This window comes from Lissotriton helveticus, chromosome 1_1 (genome assembly GCF_964261635.1).
Source record: "Lissotriton helveticus chromosome 1_1, aLisHel1.1, whole genome shotgun sequence".
NCBI classification, from domain to species: domain Eukaryota; kingdom Metazoa; phylum Chordata; class Amphibia; order Caudata; family Salamandridae; genus Lissotriton; species Lissotriton helveticus.
In genome coordinates, this window is record NC_136057.1 from 1,191,867,513 (window position 1) to 1,191,883,677 (window position 16,165).

General features: G+C 48.3%; 1 pseudogene; it reads right to left on the reverse strand.

The window, feature by feature from the left end:
- Positions 1 to 6,939: 6,939 nt before the first annotated feature.
- LOC144772449 (uncharacterized) lies at positions 6,940 to 11,062 on the reverse strand (annotated as a pseudogene).
- Between the last annotated feature and the right edge of the window lie 5,103 nt (positions 11,063 to 16,165).

Genomic DNA, 16,165 nt, shown 5'->3' on the forward strand with positions numbered 1-16,165 from the left:
GTCATCCTCCCTCCCACCTTCTCCTCCTCACTCCCCAGTAGGAGGATTAACCTGGCTGAGAGATGTGTGAAAGTCCTACAGAATGTTAGCTGGCTCTGGTTTCTCAATTCCCACAGAACCTCAGGTTTTACTTTATAGAAATGAATAGTGAAAGAGCTAATCTCTGGCTGCGAACTGGCTCACCTTGATCTATGCCTGCGCAGGGGTTCAGCCGTGCCTGCAATGGAGCTCAGCTGTATACTTGAAAGAGCTCATCTCTGTCTGCCCAGGGTGGCAGTACTATATATTCAAGAACTCCGTTCCAGCTCATTGAAAGAAATGACCTGTGGGTACATGGTCTCTGCTCTATCTGTGCATAGGTTCTGTACTATGTATGCAGGGACTTGGCAGCATCTGTGCTGGAGCTCAGCTCTATCTGCAGAGGAGTAAGTTCAGCTTTACAAGATAATGAGGTTTGGTTGCGACAGAGCTCCAGTCTCTCTGTATGCACAAGAACCTACTTTTCGCTGAGGAACTTAAAACTTCTAAGTGTTCAGCCTATCTCCAGAAGAAGAAGCAACTTCATCTCCTTGATAAAATAGGCACAGATATGAGTTTCTTGATACCAAGCAGACCTGATCCATTTGCATGGGGGTTTGTTTTAAATGACTTTGAGTTGCAAGAGTTTGGACACATGATGCTGATCTCTATTTACCCTGCATTCTGCAGCACACATAGGAAGAGGAAATCACCTCTAATGAGTGTTAATGTACAGGAATGGTTCTCTTCCTACACATAAACGATCATAAACGATCACTGAAACAGTGACTTTTTTTAACTTCTATGTGTGCTAATGCAGCACACATAGAAGTTGAAAAACAGCATTTCAGGTGCAAGGGTGCCTGCACTGGCACATAGCAGTAGTTTATGCGCCAGTGCAGGGGGAAGCACAGAAATGTGAAATATTGTTGTAAATATGTTGCATCCCTGTGCTTTGGAAGGGACTCAGTGTGGCACAGCCAAATGGCTTGTGTTCGGCACTGAGTCACTTTCTTGTAAATCTGCCCCTCAGTGTCTGCTCAACATCATGTGATGCTGGGCAAATCACTTAGGAGCTGATTATGACTTCTGCGATAAGGGAACTGCAGTTGATTTTCGGCGGTCTGACCGCCTGCTACCATGGCAATATGACCACCCGATTATGTAGTGAGTGGGAACACTGCCTGCAGGCCTCCACCGATATCAGAGCTTCCAGGGCGGGAGAGGCAGAGGCGGCCCATGGAGACAGTTCTGGCCTTTTTCCTGCTGTGTGAATTATGACCTCCCTTTCTGCCAACCTTTTCCTGGTGAAGACACAGCCATTCAAGTGTCGGCAGAAAGGCAGGTAATGAGGGGAAAAACATATTTCAGAGTGAATGTGCACTAGTGAAATATAACTGGTGCTCAGGTGCTCCAGTTCGGGTGTGCACACTGTTTCTCTTGCACAACATAATGCAAGGAAGCAGTGTGCCCGATGGCTGGAGGCAGTGTAGCATGGCTGGCAACTGCTTCAAGCTCATTACCAGAGCTGACGCGTACAGCCGCCATGATTCTGGACTGCTAGATGGTCATTTAGTTAGTATGAATTTGTAGAGCGCACGTTCACCCCAGGGTTTCTTGGCGCTGTGTGCCGCTGGGGAACCCATCCTGGCTTTCCCTGTGAGATGATCCCTATTGGGCATCCCCAAGGTGAAGCCAGGCATCCCCAGCAGCGAGGGGGCCATTGTGGAGATTAAGCAAGCTATTGCCCAGAGTTGCAGCGTGGGACCCATGGTTAGAGAGGCACCAAGGCGAGATTTATCAAGCCTGCTGACATTGGTTCCGTACCCTGCCGCGTCGGGAATTGAACCCTGGTCCCGGGCCAACCTCTGCTTCTGGGTCTGCCGCCTCTAACCTGTGAGCCACACTTCTCCATTGCATTAAAAAAACAAAAAACTCTTTCTTCCATTTTTAGCATTTATTTAACACTTTTTACCCCTCACATGAATAGTAAGCACTATATAAATGCAATTACAAATCTCAACAATTTGGGATTTCAGCCTTGTTTACTTGGAAAAACAGGAAGTTGCCAGAGATTGCCGTTAAATTGCTGATGCAGTCTCACATCCCAGTGTTAATGGACAAGCATTGTCTCTCTTTAAAACAAAGAGTGATCAGTAAAGGACACTGTCATGCACAATTATAACCCCTACTGTGGAGCTGACGGTCTCAAAGGAGCCAGGGCCATCTAGCTTGGGATGCGGGCGGGTGTGCCTGGGCCACGACTGGGTGAAGACAGTCCTGTCGAGAGGAGACTGGTCTCGGTCAACCCTCTAGGTTTGAAACCTTTACTATTGATCAAGCATCTCACAGCATAGAAGCACTATGGGTAACCGATAGGCCAACGCCATTGCAGTGAGTGGCAACCACCAGTGAAGGGCTCAATCAATCAATCAATCAGTGACACTTATAAAGCGCGCTACATACCCGTAGGGTCTCAAGGCGCTGGGGGGGGGGGGGGGGTGCCGCTACTGCTCGAACAGCCAGGTCTTCAGCTTCTTCCTGAAGGAGAGGTGGTCTTGGGTCAGGCGCAGGTCGGACGGGAGGGAGTTCCAGGTCTTGGCGGCCAGGTAGGAGAAGGACCGTCCTCCTGTAGTCGCTCTTCGGATGCGGGGGACGGCGGCGAGGGCGTGGTTGGCTGATCGGAGGTGGCGTTTGGGAGCGTAGAAGTTGACTCGGCTGTTGAGGTAGCTCGGGCCTTGGTCGTGTAGGGCTTTGTGTGCGTGGGTGAGGAGGCGGAAGGTGATTCTCTTGTTGACGGGGAGCCAGTGAAGGTCTCTCAGATGTCCGGAGATGTGGCTGGATCGTGGGATGTCGAGGATGAGTCTGGCTGAGGCGTTTTGGATCCGCTGGAGTCTCTTCTGGAGCTTGGCGGTGGTCCCGGCGTAGAGGGCGTTGCCGTAATCCAGTCGGCTGGTGACGAGGGCCTGGGTGACGGTCTTCCTGGTCTCTGAGGGGATCCACCAGAAGATCTTCCGTAGCATGCGTAGGATGTTGAAGCACGCCGAGGAGACGCTGTTGACTTGCCTGGTCATGGAGAGGGAGGAGTCCAGGATGAAGCCCAGGTTTCGTGCATGGTCTGTCGGTTTGGGTGCGGTGCCTAGGGCGGGAGGCCACCAGGAGTCGTCCCAGGCGGAGGGTGAGGAGCCCAGGATGAGGACCTCCGTCTTGTCCGAGTTCAGTTTCAGGCGGCTGGTCGTCATCCACTCGGCTACCTCTTTCATCCCTTCGTGCAGGTTGGCTCTGGCGGCGGCGGGGTCGTTGGTCAGGGAGAGGATCAGCTGGGTGTCGTCGGCGTAGGAGATTATGTTGAGGTGGTGTTTGCGTACGATGGCCGCGAGGGGGCTCATGTAGACGTTGAAGAGGGTGGGGCTCAGGGATGATCCTTGGGGGACGCCGCAGATGACTTCGGAGGCCTCTGACTTGTACGGTGGTAGGCGGACTCGCTGTGTTCTTCCGTCGAGGAAGGAGATGATCCATTCCAGCGCCTTGTCCTGGATTCCGATGTTGCTGAGGCGCCGTACTAGGGTGCGGTGGCAGACCGTGTCGAATGCCGCGGAGAGGTCTAGGAGGATGAGGGCCGCTGTTTCTCCATTGTCCATCAGGGCTCGGATGTCATCGGTGGCGGCGATGAGGGCTGTCTCGGTGCTGTGTTTGGCTCGGAAGCCGGACTGTGAGGGGTCGAGGGATCCGTTCGTCTCGAGGAAGGCGGCCATCTGCTTGTTGACGGTCTTCTCGATGACTTTGGCTGGAAACGGGAGAAGCGAGATGGGGCGGTAATTCTTGAGGTCGGTGGGGTCCGCTGTTGGTTTCTTGAGTAGAGCGCTGAGTTCGGCGTGTTTCCAGCTTTCAGGGAAGATGGCGGTGTCGAAGGAGGTGTTGATGATGTCTCGCAGGTGGGGTGCGATGACAGCGTCGGCCTTGTTGAAGACGTGGTGAGGGCAGGGGTCGGTCGGTGATCCGGAGTGGATGGAGTTCATCGTGCGGATGGTGTCTTCGGTGTTGATCGGGGTCCAGGCGTGGAGGGTGGTGGTGGGGGGGGGTGGCTGGTCGGTCGTGGTGTGCGTTGGTTGGTTGTTGAAACTGCTGTGTATGTCCGTGATCTTGTTGTGGAAGTAAGAGGCGAGGGAGTTGCAGAGGTCTTGCGATGGGGTGATGTCGTTGTTTCCTGCGCTGGGGTTGGAAAGCTCTTTCACGATGTTGAAGAGTTCCTTGCAGTTGTGTGCGTTGTTGTCCAACCGGTCCTTGAATGCTGTTTTCTTGGCGGCGCGGATCAGCTGGTGGTGTTTCCGGGTGGCAAGTTTGTAGGAGGTCCTGTTGTCCGGTGTTGGTTCCCTTTTCCAGACTTTCTCGAGGGCTCGGCAGTTCTTCTTGGAGCTCTTGAGTTCGTCGGTGAACCATGGGGCCTTCTTGCTGCCGGGTCTGCTAGGCGGGGTCCTCAGCGGGGCGAGTTCGTCCGCGCAGTTGCTGATCCACTTCGTGAGGTTGTCGGCGGCCTGGCTGGGGTTCGCTGAGCTGGCAGGAGGGTGTTGGCTCAGGGAGGTGGCGAGCTGGTCTGCTGTGATCTTGTTCCAGCTTCTGCGGGCGGTCTGTTGCTGGTGTTGGTGGGTCGTCGTTCTCTTGAAGGTGAAGTGGACGCAGCTGTGGTCCGTCCATTGAAGCTCTGTGGCGTGGCTGAAGTCGATGTCTGTGCTGGATGAGAAGACGGCGTCGAGTGTGTGTCCGGCGAGGTGGGTGGGGGTGGACACCAGTTGCTTGAGTCCCAGGTTGGCGAGGTTGTCGAGCAGGGTGCTGGTGTTGCGGTCGTTGTTGTTCTCCAGGTGGAAGTTGAGGTCCCCGAGGAGGATGTAGTCGGCGGAGGGGAGGGCATGCGGGCTGATGAAGTCGGCGATGTCCTCGCTGAATTGTGTGCGTGGTCCAGGGGGTCGGTAGATCAGTGTGCCTCTGAGGGTGGTGTTCGGGTTGGTGTGGATCTGGAAATGCAGGTGTTCGGCGCTGGTCAGGGTGTTGTCGGTGCTGGTCGTGAGACGGATGGTGTTCCTGTGGATGATGGCGATGCCTCCTCCCATCTGGTTGGCGTTTCGGTCCCTCCGGACGATCTTGTAGCCCTCTGGGATAGCGATGGCGATGTCGGGAGCTGAAGAGGCGTTCATCCAGGTCTCCGTGAGGAAGGCAACGTCAGGGGCTGTGGCGTCTAGGAGGTTCCAGAGTTCGATGGCGTGTCTGTGGACGGAGCGGGTGTTGAGCAGGATGCACTTGAGGTGGGTGCTGCTGGAGTTCGACTTGGCGGGTGCTGGTGCGGGGCTGGTCCGGATGCAGGAGAACTTGCAGGCGTGGCAGCTGAAAGGTCCGTGGGTGCGTCTTGGAGTGGCTTGGTGGCATTCTGGGAGTCGGCCGGTGTTGAGAGCGATGAGGGTGGCGGCTGAGTACGTCAGGCGGGTAGGTCGAGATCTTCGAGGTCCAGGGGTCCTGGCGCTGGTCGCGATCCGGTCGCGGACGGGCGCAGACGGGCTTACCTTTGGCGCGCCTTCGGCGCACAATCGGCGCGCCCGCTGCGCGTGACCGCTGCGCGTTCGCACGGTCGCCATTTAAGGCGAAGTGCGCGGGTGGGCGGAGCAGCTGGGAGGCGGGAGCGGGGAGGGTTACAGAAGACAAAAAAGGGGCGGGGACAAGCGGCGGTGGCGGGAAGGGAAGGCGGGGGGCGGCGCGGTAGGCGGCAAACACGGGGAAAATGCAAATACGATCAAAACAGGCAAACAGGCACAAATTCACGCAAAAAACAGGGGAAAAAGAGAGTTAAACCAAGTTAGACAAAGCAAGCACAAAAAACCGTCAAAACAACGGAAAAAACACTCGCAGCGGCGGCAGCCGGCAAACGAGGCAGCAGCGAGGCAGAGGGCAGGCAAGGGGCACACACAGCAGCTGGTGGCCGTGCGGCGCGGGGGTGTCCCACAAGTGGGTCACACTCACCTGCGTCGCACGGTCGCCATTTAAGGCCAAGTGCGCGGGTGGGCGGAGCAGCTGGGAGGCGGGAGCGGGGAGGGTTACAGAAGAGAAGGGCTGACTCAATTACCAGACCACAGCTATGTCAGTCATTAATTCTGAGATTAACACTGTGGAGGAGAGGTTGGGTGCTACCAGGAGATCTTTGACACTTTTAACTGTGAATGAGCACACTGTTAACCAAACAAGATCAGACATAGAAGGTAGCATTGGAGCTAGCAAGGGGAGAACTGTTAGTGAAACTAGTGCATTTTTTTTTAGGGTTTTATATAGCGCTAACAAGACTCTTATGAGTATTAGAGCGCTTTACAAGTCAAATGAAAGAAGAAAAACAAGATGTGGCAAAGCAAGAGATAGGTGAAACAGCGATACATAGCTTATACATGTACAAATCAGCTATCTTAAAAGACAAAAGGACAGCAATTGAGCACAGAGACATAGATAGGTACAATATACATAAAAACTAGCAAAACGGCCAAAGTTCACGTATCAAGAGACTGCTGCTGGAAGACAGACAGGTCCTTTTCGACCATGTACAGGCCAGTTCTGTGCACTGCTTGGATGCTGTTATCAGAAGAATCCCTTGCAGCTGCAATGTACAATTAAATATGCAGCATTAAGTAAACCTTTACCCCGCCATTGACAATGAACCGGGCTGCCCCTTGAAGCATTGCTCTGTACCACAAAATTTGAAAGTTCATCTACATGTCTCTGCTGGGACACTGCTCTGAACCGTAGGATGCTTTTGGAAGAAACAGCTCTCACTGTGATATTGCCTCTAAACGTCCCCCCTAAGCACAACACGTGATTTCCATTCATAGGGGCGCGAGGGATGTGCTGCAAATGTCTGTCACGTCACTGTGAACACCGATGCCACCTTTAGGGGAGCGGTAATTTTTCCCACCCAACGACCAGTGATGCAATGAGAGCCGGAACCAGCGTGAAGAGCGCCACTGACAGCAGCAGTGTGATGTTGACCAGGGCCGGTCCTAGGATTTGTGGGGCCCCAGGCAGAATAGGAACATGCGAGGCCCCTATAATTTGCATAAGATTTAACTTGACAGGAAGTGACCTCATAGGAGGTAATCAATTGGACATTAATTATATGGCATTGTTTGAAGCCGCTTTGCACGAAGCACCTTACCTAGTTTTTATATAAGTAAAATGGTTAGAAATAGCTTACAAAATCCTAATAAAATATGTACATAAATTTTAAATCTCTAATAAGTGGAAATACATTAAATTAATTTAACCTAGTTATTATTCTCTTAAATGGGATGAATGAAAATGATATGCAAATCGGGCATTCTGGCACTAAGTGAGCTCCAAAGGAGAGGTGCACTAATGTGGAGAAAGGACAGTTTTAAGTGTTTTTCCAAAAATTGGAGAGACGCCATAGCTCAAGAGGGAGAGAGTCTCAGTCCAGTCCAACACAACTAGAAAGGAGAAGGCTCTGTCTCCAATCAGCACCATCTAAATTTTAGGATGACACAGGAGTTTGGATGGCACGGAGTGAAGGATTCTGGAATGAACGGTACGGAGTGCTTTTGAAAGAAATTACTCTTTTCTTTTAATGCAGTGCACAATGACAAATGGATAGTGGCTTGCAGGTGAAGGGTTTCAAATCAAAAACACAGCAGGCAGCAGAAAGGTGAGAAGAAATAGCATTGCAATGCAGCAGAATCAGATGAGGAGCCTAGCACTTTCCTGAATGATTTGAAGGGTACTGAATGCGAAAAGGCGGGAAGCTCAAGAGAGAGGGCATAATAATCTAATGAGAAGTGAGAGGGGAGAAAAGGGATGATTTTGTAATGCTTGTGGATGTAGTAAAAGCAAGTGGATGAAACAAGGTTAATCTGTTCTGAATAAAAAAGAGAAGATGCAAGAAAATGAATAGAAGATTTTTTTGCTGACTCCACCAATGTGGGCGATTGACCCAGCTCGACCAGCCACCAAAGAGAGCACCATATGGTATGAGATCCTTTAAAAATGAGAACCCTTGATTTGATACATTAAGGTTTCAGAAATCAACTGTTAGCATGCACGTACAAACATATCCCTGAGCAAAGACCAGATTGCCACTGAGGGAAGTGATGTTTGGGTATCCATATGTGCTAGATATCAGTAAGAAACCAAAGTACTGTATGAGTAAGACTAACTGGGAATTATATAGATTGAACAGTGGAGACCGAATAAAATCCACAAGTCAGAAGTTTAGAACATAATAGAAATAGGTGGTGAGAGGATTGTATCAGATTTCTTAAATCGGATACAGGTAAACCACACCAAGGGGATACTTAAATTCCAGGTTGTACTAGTTGATTTATAAGCACTGGCTGGGAAACAGTGTCAAATGTGGTAGTAACTTTTAGTAGTATTAAGGCTGTCCTAACTCTGCGATCAAGAGTCAACCACAAATCATCTGATACAGCACAAATGCTACTTCAAACTCCTAGAGTTGTCAGAAGCCGGCACATTGTCAATGTGTAAATTATGTTTTATGAAAGAGATTTGGAAGTTGACTTCTTTTTTCTAGGATTCAAATTTCTCTTGCTGTTTCTGACCCTTCTAACTGCCACCTCTCCCCTCCTGTCTCATCCCGCCGAACCTCTGACATCTTTCAGTGGTCCTGCTTTCTTTCATCCATCTCTCACCAATACTTCTCCCTCCACTCTGCTTAGGTTCCCTTGCTGGTTCTGTCTCTCTACCACACATCTTATCCATACCCTCCCCTTCAACCCTCATCTCTCCCCCAGCCTCATTACTTCTTTCCTTGTTCTGCTTCATTTACATTTACCTCTCCCTTTCCATCCTCCTGGAGCATCTTACCATTTCTTGTTGATGATGACCCTTTTAAATTCACCTTCCCCTCAATGCTCTACTCTTTTTCTCATCTTTCCCTCAGCTTTCTGTGACTGAATCCAGAAATATAAGACAACAACTGACTTACATCTAAAAACAGCCAATGGTATTGGTTTTTTGTCAATGGCTGACTAAGATAAATGAGTAACAACAATAAGTTAATTTACGTTCACCCTGTCGCTGTTTTGACCAATGAGTACCTCTTTCACCCACATTTGCACAGAATACCAACTGCAACTGGAAAACGGGACCGTTGCTCAGTGTGCTCTTCAGAGAGGCCATGTATTGAATGACCATGTATTCTGGACACCTTTTTGACCCACAGACAAGCACAGTGTGAAAGATGTACTGCCTTCAGCCTCAACTCCAAAGCACTCAACTGTAGCCTGTTATAAACACCTGGAGGCGACTCACTACGATGTGTGCCCCATACAAGAGTAAAATGCTGTGAAATGAAATACAGAAAAACACATCCTGGACATAGCTAACATTCTTGGAGAATGCAAGATTAAGTAAAGCATGTGAAATATAAACAGGAACAAAATCGCTGCCACAGATTACCCTATCATGCAGTGTCAGACTGGGTCAGGAAATAGGCCCGGCACTAAAATAAAAGTGGCCCCATTAGCGAATTAATCAGCTAGAAAAGTGTTCCATGTTTCAAAATTAGAGGCACTTTTTAACTTGTAAAGAGATGCGGTTTACGTTTTTGGTATGGTATGTGAGACTGCATAGGTTTGATTTTGCTGCAGGCAATGTTTGTTTCAATATCATGAAAATCAACATTAAAAATGTCTTCATCTGACCATAAAGCAGGCAAACAAACATCCCAAAAAATAGGTCACATTCTAACCTGACAGATTAGACAACCACACACTGCCTGATTGCCCTAGTGCCAGTCCAACCCGGCCACTGTGTTATACAATTATTGTGCAGATACAGGATCATTGTTTTTGCAGGTAAAGTAAAGGACATGCATATAGGGTCCGATAGGGGCCTGTTCTTATGTCCATTTTAATGTACCACCAGGTAAAGACTCGAGGGACCTAGCAAACTGAAAGCCTTAGTCCAGCCAATTTAACATTCAGATTGTGCTCCTCTTCGTGCACCACTTGTCTGGCTGCTGTACTCACACCGATCTGCTCCCCCACCCCCTCTCAATTTATTCAGTTTTTTGTACCCCTTTCATTCACCTCTGTGCTCCCTTTTCCTCATCCTGGGTGAGCTGAGCAGTTTTCAGTGTGAGGCGCCATCATTCTATCTTTTGTTCTGCGCCCTGCAGGTTAATCTGCTTTTCATTCAAACAGGGGCAGGGCGCACTTCACAGGTGAGGGCTCTTTAATTACCTGTCTGATCGCTGCTGTCCTCATGCAAATGCAGCGATTAGGCCAAGAGAGACGGACCAGCCAGCAGATACTGATCAAATCCCCTGGGCCCCCTGGGCCTCCAAACTCTGACGTTTTTGAAAGCGCGGGCCCCCTGGCTGTGAGCCGGCGCGGGACCCTGGGCAGCTGCCCACACTGCCCATGCCTAGCGCCGGCCCTGATGGTGACCATCCCGCCGGAGCGCCCCGAGAGGCCGAGGTTGATGTCCATCACGTCAGTCACGTTTAGAGTACTTATGGGATCGGACCAGCCAGTGTAAGCTTAGGTTGCATTGTTTCATCCAAAATAAAGAAATTTACCCTGTAAGCCGACAAGGGCTGCAGGGCCTGGTTGCAGTAGGGCCCCTGCAGTCTTCCGTCCCCACCTGGTAGCCAAGGACAGTGGTCAGAGTGAAACTGCTGCTCAGACGCTTGTTGCTGACCTGCACCAGGTCTCGGGCCGCCCTGCAGGGCATGGTCTTGAACTGCCCCGCATAGTACACCTGCGCCGTGGGGACAACCAGGAGGGATTTGATGGCATCTGTGTCCGTCACACTTGGCACGGCAATGATGGAGACCGCGACCAGGACGGAGGTGGGTGTGCACCCCACGCCGGAGATGCAGCTCGGGATGTTGCGACAAAGGACCGTTCTAGGCGATTACGATCATTCTGGTTTGGTTTCCAAAGAAATTGGATGTTGGGAGGGTGGTTACCGAGGAGAAGGGCACCGCAGAGCCCAGCCCAGCGACAGCCACGAGGCACAGGAGGGCGAGCATCTTCATCGCGAGGCTGAGGAAGAGCACAAAGCATCCGCTTTGGATAATCCAGTCCATCTAATTGTTGTGTGCACCTGGAGGATTTAGACATTATAACGAGGTTGCAGGCACAGCAGCCCCATAATGGAGAAAAATAATCTATAGCTTCTCCAGCTACCCTAGATACCACAGCTTCCATGCCAAACAAAGGATGGAGGGTAACTTTTTCTCATTGAGGGCACCAAAGCCCAAAGGGGAAAAGTGCTCTGAAGTCAAACAATCTGGGAGCAAGGGTGGGACGTTTGTTGACATAGGGTGAACAAAAGAGCATGTTGGGGCAGGGAGCAATGTGAATATGTTCCGCAATGGGGGCACCATGGCCATATAGAACATGTCCTCACACGTCTTTTGGCCCCAATGACAGTGGCATTGCAGAGTATTGATAAGACTCTGAAAGATGTGCTGGTAGATCAAGCCACCTGTCCCACCTGTGGAGATAGGATCTCAATCCAGCCCTTCAGAGCCTGCTGCTTCAATTTTAATTACTAAGGAGACTAGCAATGATGGCAGAGGTTCCAACCAGACTAATATCGCTGCATTGGGCTCTGAATCACAGACTGCCACAGATGGCTTTGTCCAAATGTCTCAAAAGAAATTCTGCCCCACCACCTGCTCTAATACTGCCCCAATTGACACAGCTGGAAGTTGTAAACTTCATACTCTACAACTCCATAGAGAGTGTATTCTGTATGTTGTGGTTTTGAGTAAGTACCACCCTTGCACCCAGATCAATTTGAAATGACTCACCAGCTGAAGAAAAGGTGATTCACTGGCTTAGCCCCACTCTTAGATGCATCAGACAGCACATTTGCAAATGAAATGATTGGCGTCTGAAGAGTTCATTGGGTGGGCAAATCTCCCAAGATGGAAGCAGGCAATTGTGTTGTAGTTAATTTCCGTTTAAAAAAAACTGGTTGAGTTCCTTTTGAATAAATTAGGTAACCTGCAGGGACTTCCTCAAAGACTATACCCGGCACTCTTTTTATTTTTTTTATTTTTTAAACCAAGTCCTCATGGTTTCTCTATTAGTTCAATCCACAATGCAGAAAATATGAGGTCCTTCAAGGCACCCACACAAAATCTTTTTGCTGTTCTTAAAGCAGACGAGTGACTGGTTGGTGGATCTGTGTCACTTCCAATGGCGGAGCCTCCATGAAAGGGGCTGGCACTGAAGAGGCGGTAAACATCTTAGCTAATCATGATTTCTTAACTGTTTGTCCCAGCCTAGGAAATATGACACGTGAGCATACCTCTTGCCACATACCATCTGACATGAGAACGCAGGCTATAGGCACTGTTATCTGGTTAACTACAACTGACTCCTCAACAGACTTACCAGCCGATATCGCTCCCACATGCAGCATGGTTACATCATTTAATGAGCCTGATAACCCTAGACAACTACCAATTCAAGAAATAGTTCTTAAGGATCCAATTGGAACATTGTGGGTCTGAGTGACAATTGGGTGTCTCTAATATCTAAGCAGTAGATTGTTTGTTTGCAGGAGACTTGGTTACTATCTACCATGCACATAAATGGTTTCTATTCGCTGTTCCTTCCTGCAATTGTGGCATCGTCTTGGCACCCTAGTGGAGGACTTTTAACTCTAAAAGGTATCACCTTCACAGCCAAGATATCAGAGACCTCCTTGCACTGCTAGTAGTACACTCATTAATTTTTATCATAGCAACTTTGCCACTAGAAATGTACAAATCATTTGTTCCCTTGCATGAATTTTAGACATGATGTTAACAGGGATAGCAGAGGATTATGTTATACTATTTGGAGGGGACTTTAACCTACAATTCTGTCTCATCGTTGATGATAGAGTTTGGGGTGTAGTGGATAACAATTGTTGTAACCTCTCACACTTTGAACACAACCCTTGTGACAATAGTGTGAATAGGCTCCTAAAGACCCACGACCTCATAGTCAGCAATGACTTAGCTCCCAAGGGGATTCTGAATCAGGTAACATTCACTGGTAGAGGGAAGGGGTCTCTGATTTACTTTGTTGCACTTTCCAAGGTGTTTGGTACATAAGTTCCAGATTTTAGAGAGTCATATGAGTGACCATAACCCACTTGTATTAGATCTTAGTCTAGAGCTTCCTTCGGTGTCTACTATTAAGATGCTCTGTCCAAATGAGGAAACAAGAGATAGCGGTGTATGTTGCAAGTGGCGGAATATTGATGCAGCGTCCTTCCTAGCCCTGCTCATGGAGAATCAGATGGAGCAATTTGAGCACTGTCTCAGTGTCGAACCAGATCAGAGATTGGTACTGGGGGCCTTTGAGGAAATTTGTAAGAGGGCATCTGCACAACAAACACTTACTAAGCATAATCATGTACCAAGACGTAATAAGTGGTTTGACAAGACGTGCACATGGACTCTTAGGGCCATATTATCAAGAAAGGGTGATACATTATCGCCGCTTTTATCGGCAGGAAACTGCCGCTAAAGCGGCGATAATGAGCTTGATAATATGACCTTGAGAATTCCAATAGAGGCCCATGTTCGACCAGAACATGGGCTTCTATTGGAATTCAGATGGCCAAATTATCAAGCCCATTATCGCCGCTTTAGTGGCAGTTTCCTGCCGATAAATGCGGCGATAATGTATCACCTTTTCTTGATAATATGCCCTTGAGGGCATATTCTCAAGAATGGCGTTAAAAATTATCTTTGGTTTAGTGACAGAAAACTGCCGCTAAAGCGGGGATAAGCCTGTTATCGACGCTTTAGCGTCAGTTTTCTTCCGCTAAACCGGCAATAATTTTAACGCCGTTCTTGATAATATGCCCCTTAGTTCTTCAAACAAGACCTTAATAGATCGCCAAAGGCACCAAAAGAAATTAAGAATTGTAGGAAGCATTGCAAAGAAGCCATTACACTAAGAAGAGATTACGAGATAGGCTTGGGAGCAGCTAGCTGTTGACTGTGAAATGAATTTTGGAAGGAAGTTAATGCACCCTTCTCTTCAAACATTGCGTCTACCAGCATTGATGTGACCATCGATGAGCATCTCTGGATGAACTCTTTCACGAAACTGTATGACTCAAAGGAAGCAGAACCAACTGAGTATAATGACACAGAGGATTCATTAAACCCAGAGGCACGAAAAGAATGAACATTCTTCCCTGGGGATATCATTTCCACTTTGAAAAGATGCCCCAATAATAAAGCATCAGGACCAGATCGGGATCCAGTTGACACTTTTAAAGACAATTTTGCACTCTAGTGCAGTTTGCATGAATCCCCACACCCGATCCTAGTATAGGGCAATTATTCTACTAATCTTTAAAAAGGGGCATGGAAGTGATCCCCAATGCTACCTGTCAATATCTTTAATTGACTCCTCAGCAAAGGTACTGGGTAGAGTCTTGCTGGACCAACTTGAAACATGGGCAAATGAGAAGTGCACAATATGGCTTCAGACAGGGCTCAGGAACGGTTGACCACTGCTTGAATTTGCATTTAATCATGGATAATTACGTGGCTGCTAAAGAGGGATGCCTCGTGTGGCATGTGTGGACCAAAGTGCAGCTTACAACAATATTTCTAGGGGGAAGCTATGGAAAATGCTAATAAATAAAGGTGCCAATCCCACCTCCTTTCCCAGTTGCATGCAGTTGTAGAAGATAGTAGCAGGCTTGGGCCACATGGGGAGTGCACCCCATATATAAAGATTAAGAAGGTAGTCAGAAAAGGCTATGTGCTGGCCCCCTTTCTTTTCAGTCTCTACATTAATGACTTAGATGGCGTCCTGATAGATGCAGTTACCTGTACTTATGACGCTGATGATTACCTCCTTGTGGCTAGAATGGGGATGGGTCTTCATAAGCTGTTAGACAGTTTTTTTTTTAGCTTTTATGTCTGATTTAGGCCTCTCCACCTGACATACCGCCACTACTATATACAAAGCCAGAGTTGTATTGATTGCAGGGGTGTGGGGATACAGCAATCATTCTCAACTTCAAACTAGTGAAAACTATTTTTTGAGTAAACTGTTATCACCCCACGCAGTGTTCCTTCCATAATAGAGCATGAGAAAGTAGAGCTACAGTATCTGGGAGATGCCATAAGACTAGCACCCAATTATTTGTGGCTTTCTATCTGGTCCAGGCCTGAAGCACCATTGGCACCAACAGTTATTACTAATTATTGAAACCTTGCAGGGGCACATAAATTCAAATGCCTGACGCATATCAGAAAAGAGCTGTGAGCTATTAATAGAATTGAATTATTTGAAAATCTGCTCTGTACTGCCCATTCTGCCAAATCACTGGTTAAAAATGAATTCTTGAGATTGGTGAATTGAAGAAGAGGTTGGTAGTGTCATACCTCCCACTATGTACAACATCTGGCATTGAGCCATATTTACTGAATATGTCACACCATCAAAGATTATATTTATTAAGATTCAGGCTTGGTTTGGCAAATTTTTTGGTTTCCTAACTCTCGAATATATATAGAAAAAGACCTGATATCGTCCCATGCAATTCAATAGCCCACTAATCTCAATTCCATGTGATGTTTTTTTGTGAGTTTTAGGAAGATCAAGAACCTGTAACTGAAACCTCTCCAAAGGTATTTAAACTTTACGAAATGCTAAGAAGTTAGAGAATATTTGCAATTACATTTATAACAATTACCTTTATTATTTCAGTAATTTTTTATTGAAAAGAAAAGTTTTGTATATACAAGGTGCAGTATACAGGGGGTAAAGTCTAACCCTGGGCGAAGCACTACGCTACGCTCGCGGAGTTTGCGAAGTTTTCGCAACTTCGCACTACGCGAGCTGCACGTAGCACAGTGCGAACATGCGTAGTGCAGCGGTAATTTTTTGCTTGTTCGCGGTCCTGAACGTCATGTTCGCGACCGCGAGCAAGCAAAATGACATCCCGGCGAGATTCTCAACGCGAGGAGGTCAGGTTTCTCATTGTGAGTGGTTGCGCATGCTCGCAACCGCTCTCAATGAGAAACTACCTGTTCGCGTTGAGAAAGGTGCCGCTCGAGTAATAATCTACTCAAGCAGCAGAAAACTACAGCTCGCAGTGTGCA